The sequence below is a fragment of the Camelus bactrianus genome, chromosome 32 (genome assembly GCF_048773025.1).
Source record: "Camelus bactrianus isolate YW-2024 breed Bactrian camel chromosome 32, ASM4877302v1, whole genome shotgun sequence".
Taxonomy (NCBI): Eukaryota; Metazoa; Chordata; class Mammalia; order Artiodactyla; family Camelidae; genus Camelus; species Camelus bactrianus.
The window spans coordinates 22,103,155-22,119,401 of record NC_133570.1 but is presented as its reverse complement, the minus strand read 5'-3'; the positions used below and the strand labels follow the sequence as shown (position 1 = coordinate 22,119,401).

Here is a 16,247-nt window from a genome sequence, read left to right as displayed (position 1 = left end):
GTTTGGTTTCTCTTGAGGCCCCTCTCCTTGGCTTACAGAGGTCGTCCTCCTGCTGCGTCCTCACGTGGCCTTTGCTCTGTGAGTGCACATCCCTGGTGTCTTTTCTTCATCGTATAGGGACACCAGTCCTGTTGGGTTACTACACTACCCTTATGACCTCATGTAACCGTAATCACCTCTTTAAAGGCCTTATCTCCAAATATAGTCACATTGGGGGTTATAGCTTCCTCATATGAATGTGGGGGGGACACAGTTCAGTCCATAACAGTGGGTAAGTTTTGCTATATATGTGCTTTCTAGCCTCTTATCCATGTTCTTCTAAGGGAATGATAATCTCCCATTTGCAGAGGCAGTGATCAGTGATTCTTAAAAATTCTTCACACCCACCATCTCCCATGAATTACAGTAGTTTCCAAGTTAGTCGAGGTGGTGGTGTTCTCTCTCCTCCACAGAAGAGGAAACCAACCAGCAGGGTTCACAGGTCTCCCCAGTCACAAAGTCCAGAATCCAGTTTCCGGGTCCTGGGCCAGCTCTCTCTGTGCCCTGCCTCAGCGTGTTCTGCTCTGGACCACTCGGGATCAGCCTCTGAAGCACCGCCACCCAGATTCTGGCTGCCCACTCCTTCCTCCTGCCCCACCCCATCAGAACCTACCCACCCTTCAAGATCCTCCCACTTGATCTTCAGAGTGATGACTAGCTGGCTGAAGATTATCATTGATAATCCATGCTGATTTGTTAGTGGGAGATTACTCAGGAGGGATCCTAGGCAACCAGATTAGCAATCTGTGATATTTTATAGCTTGCAAAATGTTTTCTTCACGTGCAGAATCTGATCTGCTTCCAATCTAATGAAAATTCTGTGAAGTCAATGCTATTACATCCCTGCTTTTTAGGAAAGGAAACAGGAAACAGACCAGAGATGAGGTAGCTAGCCCAGAATCACATAGGTAAGTAGCAGAGGGGGGACTTGAACCAGATACTCAGTACTCTTTTTATTTTATCTTGCTCCACTGCCCAACTTGACTAGTTAGTTCAGAATAGTATTTTGTTGCATTCCTGTTTTCCTCTAAATAATCAAATATGTGGCTCTTTCCCTTCCCCGTCTGTCCTGTCCTGACCTACCCTCTGTTGAGCTCCCACAGGGTTGGGACTTCAGTCTCAGCTCCATTCCTACTTAGCTGGGGTGACCACAGACACATGTTCCTGCTCACTAGGCTTTTGTTTCTCCATCTGTGATTAATTTCACTGACCGACATAATTTTCCAGCTTTGAGAGTCTAATACACTAATTGCCTTTATCTTCCATTTCACTCATTCAATAAATAGCTATTGAATATTTGCTACATGTCAGGCACTGTGCTAGTACTTCTTCCTTCCTTTTTTTCCATTTATTTTTAATACAAACTTGGATCTTTGAGTGTGTCCTGCCAACAGAAAACAACAGAGGAGAAAACGAAAAGAGTGAAAAATAAAGAAAGAAAAGAAGAAAAAAGTCTCCCCCCGCCCCACCATTTGTAGACCTCTGAACCACAGCAGGTTTACAGAATGCAACGTACAGTCCGCCACAAACCAGACAGACACAGGCCCTGCCCTCAGGGAGTATACTTTCTTATATGGCAAGACTGCCCCTTGAAAGCATCAGGTATCTTTATAGAAAAGAAAAGTTAGCCATGTGGATGAATGACTTACAAAGCAAAGAAAGGTCACAAAGCAAGAAATGGCAGAGAGGGGACTCCATGCCCCACCCCTTACCATCATCTGAGGAATTCCCTTGCCTCTTTCCTGTCTTGGGTCACCTGTTTCTGGATCCCATGTCTTCTCATTTCTTGCTTCCTTTTTTTTCTTTTTTTTTTTTACTTTATTTAATTTTTTTTTAATGGAGGTGCTGGGGATTGAACCCAGGACCTTGTGCATGCTAGACATGTGCTCTACCACTGAGCTGTACCCACCCCTATTGCTTCCTTCTTTTTGATGACATATATTTTCTAGAACTTTCTGAGAGTCCATGAAAGGTAAATTTCTGGAAACCTTGCATGTCTGAAGACGGCTGAGTGGAATCCTAGGTAAGAACTCATTTTGCCTCAGAACTTTGACGGTGTGGCTCCACTGTCGTCCAGCTCTCAGGACTGCTGGTGAGGCCAGGCCTTCTCTGCATGTGGTCTGGTAGGATTTCTTCATCCCCAGCATTAAGAAATGTCACCAAGACATACCTATTTTGCTGGCCACTTGGTGGCCCTTGCATTCTCAAAATTCATGTCCTTTGATTCTGGAGTGTTTCTTTTGAATTATTTTATATCCTTCGTTGTGTTTCTAAAACTCCCATGATTCAGCTATTGGGATGAATTTCTCATCTGTTCTTTCTTAGTTTCTATCTTTGTCTACTGTCTGGGAAATTTTCTCAATCTGCCTTCTAATCCTTTTGTTGAGATTTTCATTTCTGATGTCATATTTTTTTCTTTCCAAGAGCTCCCTTTGGAGACTTGGCCTTAAAAAAAAAAATCCTCTTTAGTGGAGTTTTAGATACAGTGAAATTAGATGTATGTTTAATCCACTATTTTTACCCAGTATTTTTATATACACTGGTTATTTAATAATTCCAAACTTCTACATGTGTCAAATCCTTTCAGCTTTCATAATAGTTTCCTATTAGTTAACATATTTGACCCCAACAGCCTCGACTGCGATGTCTGGGTAGGACCTTGGGATTGCCCAGTTCGTCCCTATCAGCTTACAGGGAGGAGCCCAGTTCTCAGAGAGGTGAGGTGTCCTCTTGGAAAATACTTGTTTCTGCCAGAACTTACCAGAGTTGTGTGAGGTGGGTGATTTGGCAGGCACACTGTATTCCTGTAGCTTTTAAAACATTCTTTTCTAAAAATTATGATTGAGGTATGACTGACATACAGTAAATTGCACATATTTAAACTGTACAATTTGATAAATTTTGACCCATATATACATTCCTGAAACCATTATCATAATCAGCTTGCAGATCCCCTCCAAAATTGCCCCATTCCCCTCTGTCATTCCTCCTACCTGCCTACCCCAGCCTGCCCAGGCCTTCTGTCCCTGTAGATCAGTTTGCATTTGCCAGATATGAGTGGAATCATGGAGTGTGATCTGTTTCTCTGTCTGGCCTTTTTTACAGGTGGTTTTTCTGAGTACTTTGGAGGCTGTAGCTGGTGGACCCGGTGGAAGGGCTGCCCCAGCTCTACTCCCTTTACCTCCTTGCTCTTCTGCATGCATCCCATCTCCCCTCTTCCAGCCCCAGGGCTGCCGCTTGCAGTGTTCTCGTCTCCTCTCCATCCAAGCCTAGTCTCAGGAAAGGACCAATTTATAAATCCACACTGAGGTGACTAATACAGTTTTTTATGTATGGTTTGTGTGATTGTACCGAAGACAAATCCCACATTTGGCTTGTGCCAAAGAAGAAAGCTCTGATGGATTTTCAAGCACGAGCAAATGCATTTGGAAAATATTTCTAGACGGAGGCCTCCCTGACCCTCTAAAAGTGCACCCTGTGTAGCAGAATCCTGATGTAAGGCTCACCCTGCTGCAGACAGGCAGGGTGAATTAAGTTCTCCCTGGTACCAGTCAGAATTTTGGTTTCCTGAAATGTCAGTCACTTAGGAGCTAAGAAAAGAACTAGTGTCTTGCTGGCCTTCCTTCCTTTTGGTCTGTTTGGCAGAGGAAACAATCCTGTGCAGATAAAAGGTCACTCAGGAGGGCAGGGTTCCCATGTTTAGTCCCTGTGTCTCTGGTCTGGGTGAGGGGAGGGCCAGAAGTGGCCCCGGGAAGCCAGACCGAGGTCCAAGCTGGCAGTGGCCCAAGGATCGCCGGCAGGAGACCAGCCTGTGACCAGCCTGGCTCTGGAGATGCCTTGCCTGTCTCACTTCTCTTCCTACTCATGTTCACATTTAATCTTTAATTCCTCGTTAATTAATTCACATTTAGTCCTTAACAGTACTGTGAAGTAGGAGAATGGGAAACACTTCTACATGTTAAAAAGAGAAAAGAGAGGTAGCGTAACCAACCCAACTTCACAACGTCCCTCGGCACCAGCCCTGCCCTGGGGAACCCCAGGCCACTGCCCTCGCCAGGCAGTGAGAGCGTGGAGCTGTGAAACCCCTGGGCAGCAGCAGGGGGGTCAGGGCGGGAAGCGTCTGCGGCATATACACTCACAGTCGTTGTTCCTTCCTCTGCTGCAGTATGTGACCATCTCCAGGGTGACCGTCGCCCCCACAGGCCTGTTGCAAAATGCGCAGAGCCTGAGAGGGGAAGGCAAAGGCAGTGGTTCCCAACAGTCTGTGGGAAGGGACCCATCAGACATCTTCCTTGTGAGCACACAGCCCAGCTCAGCACAGAACTTTTGGTTAAAGAGGGACACACAGGCAGTGCCTTTGGCTCAGTTCAGCATTTGCTGAATACTGACTCTGCCCAGATGGGTCCAGGCACAGTTCCTAACCTCAGGGTCCTCATAGGTCTTAAATAGTGGGAAACCTAACAGTGGTGGGTAGAGGGGGAGGAAGTGGAAGAGAACTCCTCCTTCAGTAACTCAGGAACGATGTTGTAAAGCCTAGACCAGGAGACGGGCACAGGGAAGAGGGTTTGAAGACCTCTTGGCTAACTTCAGTATTTTGTCAGGGCTGGCCGTGAGGCCTCCTGGGACCCTAGACTGTCTGCTAGTCCTCCTGTGCCAGAGAGCAGAGGCGACAAGCAGGAGGAGGGAGCAGAGCTCCCAGGGTCCTGCTTCTGGCAAAGGCCAGCACCCCCCGCTCCACCACCATCTTTCATTTATCTTCACAGCAGAACTCTCCACATCAGATTTCTTTACAGATTGGACATCCCATGATCCTTTTAACAAGAGGGCAGGCATTTCTGCATCCTGAGAACAATACAAAGTTAATAATTCCTCATTTATTTTACACGTGTACAGCACCTTATCCTTTATTTCACTTGATTCTATTAATGAGCTTGTTTGATAGTCAGGCGGAGATCATTGGCGTCTAACAGATGAGGAAACTGAGGCACAGAGAGTCTGACTTACTGAGTCACATGGAGAGTTAGTGGTGAAGCCACATCTAAACCCTCCATCAGCTGAAAGGCTTATAGCAGCTGAGACCTGAGCTGTCCAGGGATGCTGGAGGGCCGGAGTGCCGCAGGCTATGATTGTAAGGCAAATAAATTCTGCATTTACCGTTCTCTGAGATTCTCTGCAGCCTCACATGGCACAAGGAGTCAGAAGTCCAGGCTTCCAGTTCTGTTCCCGCCACTCCTCTGCCACGTGAAGTTAGCACGACTTAACCTTTATGGGTCTTGGTTTTCGTGTCTGTGATGTCAGGATTAAAGGACCCGGGGATGATTTAAGAGGGAGCTGCATCTAAGTTATATCATTAAGATTTTTGGGGCTGAAAGTGAGGGGAAGGACAATGGCCATGCGCACCGGCACATGAGGTAGAAATTGAAGGCACTGTCTGGAAATTGCTAGAGAAATTTAGCTCAGAGTACAGAGTAAGTGTTGCTAAATCGAGTTCACTCATTTTGTCCTCTATATGGTAGTTCCCTTGAAGGAACAAACCACAGTTTATATATTCAGTTCACCTCTGAGAGCTGCTTCAGCTTTTTAGTATCACGGTGATACCAGGAACGTCTGTGTGCATGGTTTTGTGTACGTGTGTGTCATTGAAGATTGAGGCCTAGAAGTGCCAGGTCTTAGGATGTTCACAGCTTCAACCTACTGGGTATTATTTCTGTCTCTCCACATCTTCATCAACACTTTTTTTTTTAAACCTACAATTACAGTTTTATAGTAGCAAAAACAATACAGATCAGGACCAGCCAAAAGAAGAGAGATACAGGGCGAGGTCTGGGAGGGTCCCGAACTCAAAGCTTCTGTGTCGCCTCCCTGTAGGGTGACGCATCACCCTCCTGGCACATCAGTGACAGTGCGCACTGAGTATGTAAACCAGGGAAGCTCAGCCCAGCTTTGTTGTCTAGAGTTTTGCTTTCATTGGGCTTTTATTAAATAGGCATGGTTGATTGAATCACAGGCCATGATGCTGAATTCAGTGTCCAGCCCTCTCCTCTCCCTGAAGGTCATGCTTAAAGCCTAACTCTCTAATCATGTGATTGGGCCCCCCTGACACTTTCACATCGTTGCCAATTGGCTGGCTGTGAACGGCTGCAAAACATATTTTAATTTGCCGTTCCCTAATTACTAGTGAGATTGAACTTCTTTTTAAAATTTTTTTAAAACTTTTTAAAAAATTGAATAAATTTGGGGGTAAGGTATAGCTCAGTGGTAGAGTGTGTGCTTAGCATGCACAAGGTCCTGGGTTCAATCCCCAGTACCACCATTAAAAAAATAAATTAAAAAAAAAAAAAAAACCAAATTACCTACCCCCCCCCCAAATTGAATAAATTTGACATGTAACATTGTGTAAGTTTAAGGTGTATCGTGTGTTACTTTGATATATTTGAATTGTAATGATTGTCGATGCCGCAGTGTTTATCACATTACATAATTACAGTCATATGTAGTTATATCTGTGAAGGCGAATCATTGTCTGTATTCATCACACTGTGCACTAGAACTCTGTCTTATTTACTACTCATTACAAGTTTTTTCCCTTAACACATCAGTCTCACCTCATACAAACAGACCCCCATCCCCTGGTACCACCATTTTACTCTTTTTTTTTTTTTTTACAGTTTTAACTTTTTTAGATTCCACATGTAAGTGATACCATACAGTCCTTGTCTCTCTGTGTGCCTTATCTAGCTTAGGTGATGAGCTCGGGGTCCACCCACGTTGCAAATGGCAGGATTTTCTCCTTTTCCATTGTATATACAAACCACATCATTTTTATCCATTCGGCTGTGGGCGGGCATTTGGGTTGGATCTGTGGTTGGCTGTAGTGAATAAATATGAGAGTGCAGATATATGGTAAAGCCATTTTTGATTTTTTGAGGAACCTCCATATTATTTTCCATAGTGGTTGGACCACGTTACATTCTCACCAACAGTGTATGAGGGGATTGAACTCATTTTCACATGTTTATTGATCATTTATTTCTTCATCTAAATGTCTGATCAGAATTTCACCCGTTTATCTAACAGGTTGTTCATTTTCACAGGAGTTATATATTATGGACACTGACTCTTTACTGATTATTGATTATATGCACTGTGGAGAGCTTCTCCCAGTCCGCAACTTTTCTTTGCATTTTAGAAGTGGTTTGTTTTTTTTTTTGGTGGGAGGCAGTTTAAAAGTTAGTTGATTTAGCAGCATTTTCTCTTAAAGCTTTTGCTTTGTGTTTTAAGAAATCTCTCTTTCCCCAGAGATCATAAAGATATTTTCTTATGTTTGCTTTTAAAGGAATTAAAGTTTTTTAACCCCCTTTATTTTGTTTCAGTTTTACCTTTCCATGAAGAAACTCCATTGTCTCAGAACCATTCAATGAACACTGTTCTTTTTCTGTGATTTGTAACGTGGCCTCTACCACATAACACGTTCCCGTGCAAGACAAATCTGCTTCTAACCTTTGTATCCCGTTCACTTTGCCTCTGCCCATTTGCCTATTGCAATGGCTTAAGCTTTATACCTAGGTATCTGTTAAGGCAAATTTTCACCTCTTCAAAAGGACCCTTTTTCTTTTCATGTGATTTTTTTGGATCCGAATTATCAAATTTTATGAGAAGTCCTCTTGGGATTTTTAAGGGAATTGTACTTGATTTCAAGTTAATTTGGGGAGAGTTGCCAGTTTTACAATATCGACTCTTTCCATTCATGAACATGACATTCTCTATCGATTTGAGTCTTCTCTTTTGTGCATTTTTGTTAGGTTTATGCCTAGATACCTCCTAGTTTTTATTGCTATTGTAAATTATCTATTTGTAAATAGTTTTTGCGGACATATAGGAATGCTTTTGATTTTTCATATTGATCATATATCCAACAACCTTGATGAACTCTCATTAGTATAGCAATACTCCAAAGAAATTTTTGAATGCAATTAATGCAAATAGTATCAACTTTATTTCCTTTCCCAGTCTTGTATTATTTTCTTTTTCATATCTTATTGTGTTCTCCAGGACCTTTACTACCATATTGAATAGCTTAGTGGGTTTGGTCTTTACTAGAAATAGAAGACTGCTAATATTTCACCACCGAATATGATGTTTGCTATAGGTTTTTGAAAAACAACTTTTTACTGGGCTAAGAAAATACCTTTATATTTCTAGTTTGCTAAGAGTTTTTACATAAATGGATGTTGAATTTCTTTAATCAAAATTATTTTCTGTGTCTATTGAGGTGTGTTTTTTAATTTATTATTATGTGTAACATTGATTATGTAATGTTAAGCCACCCTTGCATCCCTGGGATAAACCCTAATGGGTCATGATTTACGTTATTTTTATACATTGCTGGGTATGGTTTGCTAATATTAAGTATTTTATGTCTAAATTCATGAATAATATTGGCCATAAATTTTCCTTTCTCAGACATTCCTTATAGTGTATACAAGTGTAACAGACTGTTTTTACAAGAATTAGAGTCATTAGGATTAAAAGGGAATTTAAAGAGCATCCCATTTGATATTATTACCTTACAGTAGGAAAAACTGAACCCAGAGGAAGGAAATAGCCTTTCTAAAATCATACAGTTAGAAGCGGAGTTAGGACTAAAGTACTTGGCTGAGCACTGAGAAATTTCCAGTTACTTTCCCATTCATGATCTTGTTTTATCTTCACGAGGGCCTCACAGGAAGGTATTGCTGATTGTCCCCCTCCCCCCTCCAATGGATGGGCTGAGGACCAGAAAAATCACATCATGAATTATGTGACCCAGCAGGACTGGGGCTAGAAGCCAGGCTTCTGACTCCTAGACCAAAGCCATCTCCCAGGTTTCTTCTGTTCTGAGCCCAGCCCCCCTGACAGATTCACTTATTAACCTGAAATGAAGGGAACCCTGAGACCTGCATCCAAAATTGTTATTTTATGAGTCCAGCAATATTTTCACAGGCATGTCAAACGGCCCATTTGCAGATAAACCCCAGTGGGCAGAGATAAGGGGTTCATGGTCCCTAAGGGTTGTCTTGGTGGAGAGACACCCTCCAGGCCAGAGTAAGTCCAGGGTCTCTAAGAATGTACCCTAATGTGGGAATGGGTCCAGGGTCCCTAAATGGGATCCTTGTTACAGATTCAGAGCACAGGGTCCCTAAGGGCCTGACCTCAACACCCCCCAGGATGGGGGGCTCCAGTTTCCCTTCCATCCCCTCCCCTCCCCTCTGACCATCACCGCCCCTCCCCCATATCTCTCAGCAAGCTGCTTCCTGCACCAGCGCCCTTGTTTTGCTTGTGCTATTTGTGTCTGCTTCTAACAGCTGGCCCCAGCCTGGCAGCCCCTTGCTCTGAGGATTATCCAATTATCCCATTAGCCCAGCATGTCCTTCCTTCCTCCAGAGCTATTAGCTCCTCATCTCCCTCTCCCTGTCTCCCTCCAAGGGCTGGTCCATAGCTTCCCTTGCTCCTTCCCTAGCCAGGCCTAGGGCTGGGTCAGTTCCCAGTCACATAGACTCGGAGCGCCAGAGCTGGAAGGGATGTTCGCATGGTCCATCTGCTTCATCGTTTTGCAGGGAAGGAAACTTGCCACTGTATCCAAAGTCACATGACCCGTTCGTGCCAGCAAAGAGCTAAAACCCAGGTCTCTCAACTTCATGGCTACGTTTTTTCCCACCACGCCCAGTCAACACGCTGTACCAAGTGCTCACTACGCCCAGCCCTGGGATGGAGGAGATGCCATTCCCACTCCACTCTCTGGGAATCTATGGTTGGGATTAGAATTTATGGTCTAGGTAGGGAGACAGAACATACACTGGTGAGAACCAGCACATTACCCAGCAGCTGGGTCTACCTTAGCTGAAGAAGAGATGTTACCAGAAGTAGGTGACAAACTTCCAGTGCACAGGACCAGCACCAAGTGCTAAAGGAACTTGGAGGAGGGAGGAGAGGCTTCCAGCAGAGGGTTTGGGAGGGCCTTGTGAAGGAGGTGGCTCTTCAGGGGGGGTCACTGAAGCATGAGACATATTGAAAGTAGGGGAGATCAGAGGGACAGCATTCCTAGCAGAGGCCTCCCCAAAAGGGAGAGGCAGGGAATGGGTTAGGAGGGTGGGAGCTGTCCTTTTTGGCTCAGTTGGGGTTGGGGGTAGTGGGTGCAGAGCAGAGCTGCGGCCTGAGTGCACTTCCAGGAGGAGGCTTATGTGATGTGCCTGCAGGGCCCACGGACTGCTCTGGGCAAGCGGGGCCAGGTCGGAGGCAAGCTGTGGGAAGGGTAATGTGACTGCAGGGGCTGAGTCGATTCTGGTCAAAAGAAACGCAGGGGTTGGTCTGGAGCTTACCCAGGTGCGTGAGAGATGATGAGGCCTCGGCTAACACCGTGACTTTTGGAGGGTTCTGAGGGGCAGAATGGATGGAACAGATGCGGAAGACATCTGGAAAGAGGAATCAGCAGGGTGCAACAGATTGAATATTGGAAGCTAAGGAAAGGATCAGGGAAGTTAGGAGTGGCATCGGGGAGCTGGGGTAGGGAGGCGGTGGGTGAGGACCCTCCCGTACTTCGCCCTCGGGCTCTCATTGCGTAGAGTACTTGGTAAATTGGCAAAGTTTTCTTAACTCTGGGCTTTGTGAAACCTTGTCTACCCTGTGTCCGCCTCCTCAAGCTTCTCCCCCAGGTGTCCACATGCCGACTCGATACATCATATGCTACTGCCGCCAGACAGCGATGCGCCTCAGCTGGGGCAGCAGTGCTATCACCACAGGTGGTTCCTGTGGGAGGAATTTCAGGCCGTGGGTGAATTCCGTGCGTACAGGGCACTGGGCACTTTTGATTTCTTTCAGTCCACACCTGGTCCCTGCTCCTCACCTGTATCCATAAACTTGATTCAGGGATGGCTTTATTCTTTTTATACTTTGTCATTCCCTCTTCCCAATCACCTGTCTTCTTCCCCTAGTGCTTATTTGGGCTCCCAGGATCTTGAGAAAGAAAAGCCACTCTTATCTGGCCTTATGTCCTCAAAGTTGAGGGGAGGCCCCTCAAAGGCTCCCAGGGAAGCCCAGGCCCCTTGCAGGCCAGAGAGGCCTAAGGGCCTTTGGAGGAGTCTCCAGTTCTTACAGCCTGGTGGCCTCAAACTGAACTGTAGTTATTCCTCCAGAACTTCTGGGAGCCCCAGGTTGTCCTACTGAGGCTGGTTGTCAAGCTGCTTCCCTCTGTGATGCGCACACCTGCTGCCGTGGCTCTCCCAAAGTCCTCTCCAGCCCCTTTCCTCCAACCGTTCGCAGGTTCCAGACCCTCCCTGTTTTGAGCACCTTCCTTTGGCCATTTGTTAAGCCTGCCTGGTGTAACAGAGGGACTCCCCTCTTGAGGCCAGAGCGTCCTCGTAAGGTACTTCTGTCGGTGATCAGCTGTGGTTGTTCAGTTGAGAACTGAGCACCAGCCTCCTGCCTTGAGCCGGGACCCCGGGACCTTGTGAGCTCCCGGGGCTCCTGTTAACTGTGATGCCATGCAGCCGCTTCTTTCTCTGGCATTTTCCACAGAGTTAGCCACCGAGGACCTTAGCAACTGAAACGGTCATTGTTCTGACATGAACTGACGGTAGTTGGGTCTCACTCTTCCCACCTTTCCCTGCACATTTGGTTTTTCAAACTCAGTGCAGGACTTTACAATGATCTCTGCTCAGTTTTAACTGTCCAGACCCCCGAGGTCATTTTGAATCTTGATTCTGTCAGCCCAGACGTTTACTATACCCCTTCTCTGTTCCCTCTTTGATAAGCCTTAACTCTCCAGAATTTGGGACTGGTTGGGGTTGAAGACAGCAAATGATCCACAGTCAGTGTCCCTTGCCCAAGTCATCTACCAGTGTCCACACCCAGCTCCTGGCCCCCACGGACACCAGAGGCTTCCAAGTGCCTGGTTTAAATTCACACTCACCACGCTTCTTTATCTGGCAGTGGCTGGGCATTTGTGTTACATCCACCTTCCAGAGCACTTTCACATTTATTATCTGTTTTATCTAAAAGCAGGCATGGCAGTTCAGACAGTGACTTCCCCACAATCAGAGAAGTCAGCGGCAAGGCCACCGTTTGAACTTGGTGCTGACCCTGCCTTCAGAGCTCGGTGAAGCAGGGTGGTGGTTGGCAGGAGCTGCAGGGGCATCTCTGAATGAGGCAGAAAAGTGAGTCAAGCTGAAACCCCAAGAGATAGCCTGAGGTTAGATAAACTGCCTGTCCTGGTCTCTCTCGTCCCCCAAGAAGTTCTGCGTCCAACAACATTTGTGATGTTGGGGTCTGGGCATGAATTTTCCTGAGAGAAAACTAGACAATTTTTTAAAGTCTTGTCTAACTTTAACGATTCCCCAAACCCTTGAATCCAAACCAAGTTCTTTCTCCTTTCCAACCCAACTAGAAAATGTGGGTGGATTGAGAAAGAACAGAAAAGAAAGATCAAAACTGTGACAACCCTCTGACAACATTTTAACTTGAAAATTGCCTGCAAATGGGTGGCATAATCCTGTGTGGGCTGATGTAAATCAGGCACACATCTCAGCTCCCTCTCACCCGTATCTCGTAACAAACACTTTGAAGAGACGGCCCCGACTTGACCGTTGGCTTTTGAAACACTAACTCACTTCAAGCTGCCTGATTCCCCTGTCGGATGAGCCCTTTTCCTGCTCTGAGCTCCCAGAGCCTGTGTCCTGCTGGTGGCTCTCCCTGTCCACTGCCCCGATTGACTGCACCTGGCTAATTTTCTTTAGTTGGTTGTTGCACCTGTGCACCCCGTCCACTGCCTGAGGCCCAGCAGTCATCAGCAGGTGCTCATTAAGGGGTTGAGAGGAACAGAGAGTCAGGAGATGGGGCTCAAGTTCTAGCCTCATCCTTCCTACCGAAGCCCCCTCTGAGAGCTTACTGGTCATTAGTTGCCAGTGCAGATGGCTGATTCTACAAAATCTCTCAGACTCTCTCTCTGTCTTACACACACACGCTTCCCTGGACGAGACAAAGAAACATGGATGGCGGTGTGCAAAGCCTTCCCCTAGAGGACACTGGCTCATCACGCCATCGCCTGCCCAGCCTCGTGTTGACACCCTCCACCTGGCCTCTCCCGGAGCCCAGACCCTCTCCAAGCCTGACTAGTGGGAAGGCAAGGGGCTTGTTGGGAAGTTCTCCTGAGTCGTTTTCTCCTCTAGCAAAAGAAAGGGTGGGGCCAGAGCATCCCGGAAGGTGCCTCCACACCTGGGCTCTGTGTTCTGTGTGTCCAGCCCTCTCCTTTGAGGCTGTGAGTCATCTGACATTCTCCCGCCCCCTCCCAGCTCCACAGCCTGACAGGGGCCGTCCCAGCAGTGACAGTGACTGCTAATGATGAGTGACAGCACAGTGAGGGGTGCCTTAGGACAGAGCAGGGGTGGGTGTGGGGCGGAGGGGGAGGCCGAAATCTGACACTCTTGCAAGAGTACTCTCTACTTTTTAGTCACAAGGGCACAGACTTGCCTCACAGCCAACTCAGGTCCCCGAGTTCTGTCCCCACAACGTAACCTCTCCCGTCAGCAGAGGGGTGTCCCAGCGTGCTCGCAGCGGCTGGGTCCAACACAGGCGCTCAGAAGGAGAGTGCCCACATGGCGACAGCCCAAGGGACTGGCTATGCCAGGAGCCTGCATGATACAAGGGGACAGAAGCGTGTTCTGGGCGGGAGTGCCGTCCCAACCAGCCTCTCTTTAGGCCCCAGGCATCAGGGAAGGTGCACCGAACCGAACGGTTCCGACTCCCTGAGCAGCTGGCTTCCGAGAGCCCCCTGGGTCCCTGTTTCTCTATCCCAGTTGGAAAGAAGGCGGGCTTCCAGCTCTGGGGTACCAAGTCCCAGCCTGGTAGATCCTGGGGGCGGCCTCTCTCATCTCCTCTTCCTTCCCAGGCTGCCCCTCATCCCCGCCCGGCCTCGGTTTGTCTCCAGAGCCTGGCCGCTGGTCAGTGCGCGTGGAACTGAGCCTCTGCTCAGCCATGGAATCCCCACTTCCCCGCTCCCTGCCCCCAGCTGGCTCCTGGGAACCCAGTGTTTTATGTGAGTCTTCCCAGAGGAAACAACCTTATTAGAAGTGGGGAGAGCTGCAAAGGTAGGGTTTCCAGGGGAAGGGGCAGTCTTCTGGAGGGCCTGCCCCTCATGGTGAGTGATGAGCCCAGCCTCTGCTCACAGGCGTGCGAGGGTCCCGGCCATACCTGCCATGGCTGGTGGCTGGGACCCTCACCAGGACGGGTTCTGTGAGGGAATCCTTGCGCTCGGGACAGGCCTGCATGTCCACCCTCAGCCCTTCGGGGAGAGCAGGGAGAGAGCAGAGGGGCCCCAGGACAGAGCTTTAGGGTTCGGAGCAGCCCCGGTAGTGCCCTCAGCATTCCGGCCCAGGGCAGACACGCGTCCACCCCACAGGGCCGGCCAGCCTCACGCCTCACTGCTGCTGCGGGCACCTGCGCCTGTTGAGGTGGGCTTTGCCCACGCATGTGTTCACGTGCACGCCCGTCTTCTCTCACGGCCAGGATGACACGTGCATCTCTTCGTGTCGTGTACGTGCGCTTACATGCGAGCCTCGCTCAAGTGGGAGCCTGCACAGAGTGTGTGGTGATGGGACGCTGGGTCCCCTGGGGACCCAAGAGGCAGGGTCACGTGGGCCTGGGCTCCAGAGCCGGCCTAGGGGCTGGCCTGAGAGGGCTTAGGGCTCAGTTGTACCAAAGCCTTTCTTGAGGTCCTGGCTTTGTCCTTCCTCAGCCCAAAGCCTGTACTGTGTAGCCCAGCACTCAAAGCTCTGCTCCCTGGAGGCCTCAGAAAAGGCTAGAGAGACAGTGTTCCTTCCTTCCCTACTTTTGTGGTTCTTTTTGTGGCCTCTCCCCATGAGTTGGTCGTGAGGACCAACAATATTTGTGTTCTTGGCTGCCACAGGCACAAACCAGACCACTCCTGTGCCCGCAGCCCGCGCAGACCGAAGTGTGGAGGAAGGAGGAGGCAGCCGTGTGGACAGGGCTGGGCTGTGCGTTTGTTTCCGTCGTTCTGACCCTGGCTGTTCAGAAGAACCCCTGGGGGTTACTGGTGCCTGGGTCCACCCAGTGTCTAAGGCCACGGCTCAGGCGTCAGTGCTTTTCACAGTGCGTAGTCGGTCCAGATGACCTCTGAGAGACGTGACGGTGAAAGATCGCTAACACAGACCTGTGTTGGTCTGGGGACACTCACATGCACGTCTGTGTAGTAAAGGTATAAAGATGAGCAGCGGAGCAGAACGAAATCCAGGTGCAGGAGGCAGGGCAGTAACGTGGGAAGGGGTCGGCTGTCATGTTTCATTTCTTGAGCAGAGTGGTGGGAACATGGTGCTATTTCGTATTTTTTGGTCTGGTTGAAGTAGTTCATCATAAGTTAATGGGGGAAAAAAGATCACGGATTTTGCAGTGGGCAAACGTGGGTTTTAAGTTCACTTCTGCCACTTACTGGCTGTGCAGCTGGGCCAAGCACTTAACCGCTCTGTTCTAGAGGGGGTTTAGTCTCACTTTGGTTTAGTCACCTGTAAAATGAGGCTCCCAGGGCTGCATGAGGATTACCTGTGAAGTGCTAACATTCCTGCCCTGCCTCTGCCGGGAGCGTGCCTGCCAGACTTGAGACCCAGACTGGCCCTTGGGCTGGGCCAGGCTGCTCACTTTCCCCTGGGCCTCAGACTTCTCCATCACAGCAGGACGGCACCACCTCCTTAGGCAAGGGGCCTCTGAGCCGGTGTCAGTGCCGGAAACACCCGTTCCTTATGGGTTTCTTTGCAGGAGTGGGAGGAGGGATGACTCCAGGGGAGGGCAGTTTAGCCACCCCTCCCTCTGTTTTTAGAGCCCTTTGTGGCCTCTCGGCTGAGGGGGGGAAACAGGGCAGTGGGGAGGTGAGGCACAGCTCTGAGAGTAATAGAGAAAGAGATCTTCCTCAAGGCAAGGTAGGAAGGTGATGAGGGAGGGAGGAGCCTGGTCCCCACACTGAGGGACGCCTAGGGCTGGACTCTAGGGGGAGCACAGCAGGAAAAGCGCCCCTCCCCGCACATCCCTTCTCACAGGGATGCTGGTTTGGGGGCTGTGCAGGAACATTTGGATTTTGGTGCAACCCAGCAGCCTGTCCCCTAGGAAGGTGGGAGCCGGGGAGGCCACCCCCTGCCCCTGCCACCCCAGGCAGGCAGACTGGCAGG

At 48.6% G+C, this 16,247-nt stretch overlaps 1 long non-coding RNA gene across 1 annotated transcript in view; it reads left to right on the top strand.

The window, feature by feature from the left end:
- The window catches only part of LOC141575767 (uncharacterized), a 44,813-nt gene that overhangs the window by 20,691 nt on the left and 7,875 nt on the right, over positions 1–16,247 (top strand). The window lies entirely within an intron of this gene.